Raw genomic sequence first — 2,500 nt, forward strand, 5'->3', positions numbered from 1 at the left:
ATGTTGAACTCCATCTCCCACTTCCTACTCCATCCCCATACTTTATTTAGATCACTCTGTAGTGACTCACAATCTTCTTCCGTGTTCACTTTTTTTAATAGTTTTGCATCATCTGCAAAGAAGCTCATATAACTTTCAATTTCTTCATCCATATCATTAATATATATAGCAAACATTATTGGGGCCAGAACTGTTCCTTGTGGAACACCGCTTATTACGTCATCCCATTTTGAGTGTTTGTCTCTTATCACCTCTGGCACTCTACCAGAGGTGATAAGTGTAACGGGAGACAAACACTCAAAATGGGATGACGTAATAAGCGCACTCCTCCAGAGGACTGGAGGAGTGCGTGTATAGTTCCACTTTACAAGGGAAAAGGGGACAAGTGTGAATGTAGTAGTTTCAGAGGGATTAGCTTGTTAAGTGTAGTTGGGAAGGCTTATGGGAGGATCTTGATTGAGAGGATTAGGAGAGGAACAGAAGGAGTAATTGGTGAGGAACAGTGTGGATTTAGGACAGGTAGAGGTTATGTAGATCAGATCTTTGTGGTAAGACAGATATGTGAGAAGGCTATAGGTAAGGGGAAGGATGTTTTCTGGGCCTTTATGGATCTGGAAAAGGCTTACGACAGGGTAGACAGAAAGGCACTGTGGGAGGTTATGCGGATATACGGGATAGGAGGAAAGCTTCTAGGAGCTGTCAAGAGTTTTTATGAGAGTAGTAGAGCTTGTGTCAGGATTAGAAATGGAGAGAGTGAGTGGTTTGAGGTAAAGGTGGGACTTCATCAGGGATGCGTTATGTCACCCTGGCTGTTCAACTTATACATGGATGGGGTGGTGCGAGAGGTAAATGCAAGGGTAGTGGGTCAGGGATTGGAGATGGTTAAGGAAAATGGAGAAAAGTGGGAGGTGAGCCAGCTGTTGTTTGCGGACGACACTGCGCTTGTGGCAGGATCGGAGGAGGGATTGAGGAAGCTGGTGACAGAGTTTGGGAGAGTGTGTGATAGAAGAAAGCTGAAGATAAATGTGGGTAAAAGTAAGGTGATGAGATGTACAAGGGGTGAAAGTGGCAGTAATCTGGAAGTGAGCATTAAGGGAGAGCAACTGGAGGAAGTGGATAGTTTTAGATATTTGGGTGCAAATGTGGCAGGAAAGGGTGGAGTGAAGGTGGAGGTAGAATATAGATTGAGAGAAGCGAGTAAATGCCTTGGTGGTTTAAAAAGTGTAATGAGGAATAGGAATCTGGGAATGGATGGTAAGAGGAGACTGTATGAAGGAGTGATTGTGCCAACAGCACTGTATGGAGCAGAAACATGGAACATGAGAGAGGAAGAGAGAAAGAGCTTGAATGTGTTTGAGATGAAGTGTCTGAGAAGTATGATGGGGGTTACTAGGCTAGATAGAGTGAGAAATGAGGAAGTGAGGAGGAGAACAGCGGTGGAAAGGGAGCTGGGAGATAGGGTGGATGAAAGAGTATTAGGATGGTTTGGACACATGGAAAGAATGAGTGAAGAAAGACTAGTAAAGGAGGTATGGAAGGCAGATGTGGAGGGAGTGAACATGAGGGGACGTCCTAGGATGAGATGGATGGATGGGGTGAATGGGGCTTTGGGGAAGAGGGGAATGTCGGTTAAGGAAGGACAGGAGAGGACAGAAGACAGGGGTGAATGGAGAATGGTTGTATATGGAAAATGTTGTGATGCATGAGGTGGATTGGACGGGGGAATGGGGGTGAGGTAGTGTGTGTGAGCAAAAATTTTGACGCAGCCCGAAGGGATTTCTCCCCTTCCTCTCCTTTATATGGGGGGACGGAGAGGGGGGGTCGCCGATTTAATGAAGCGGCCTTGCTGTGGATGTGCTGTGTCCTGCGACACTGCTTTTGACCCAGGGCAGTGGACAGGGTGCAGGGATGACCCGTCATCTAGGAGGTGCTAAGATGGGAGGGAGGGTGGAGGGGTGTGGAGTGTTTTCGGGGATGAAATGGGTGGGAATGTTTTTGTGCCTTGTCCTTTTTGGCTACCCCCCTGGTAAGGGGGAAAAAAGCTTTGGTATATGTATGTATGTATGTATGTCTCTTATCACTACTCTCATTTTTCTTTCTTGCAAAAAGTCTTCCATCCATTTAAGCAGTTTGCCCTGTATTCCTCCTTCAGTTTCTAATTTCTTAAGCAACTTCTTATGTGGTACTTTGTCAAAAGCTTTTTTTAGGTCTAGAAATGCACAATCAGCCCATCCATCTCTTTCTTGTATTATATCTATTAGCCTTGAATAGAAACATATTAAATTAGTGACGCATGATCGTCCTTGTCTGTATCCAAATTACCTTGGATTTAGCACGCTGTTTTTTTTTTTTTTTTTTTTAATATTTTACCCATTTACTTTTGATAATTCTTTCACAAATTTTTGCTATTGTACTTGTTAGAGAGACTGGTCTATAGTTGGTAGGGTCTTCTTTATTTCCTCCTTTATATATAGGTACTATATTTGCTTTTTTCCAATCT

The sequence above is a fragment of the Oratosquilla oratoria genome, chromosome 6 (assembly GCF_046742065.1).
Source record: "Oratosquilla oratoria isolate Oo_2021 chromosome 6, ASM4674206v1, whole genome shotgun sequence".
Classification (NCBI taxonomy): domain Eukaryota; kingdom Metazoa; phylum Arthropoda; class Malacostraca; order Stomatopoda; family Squillidae; genus Oratosquilla; species Oratosquilla oratoria.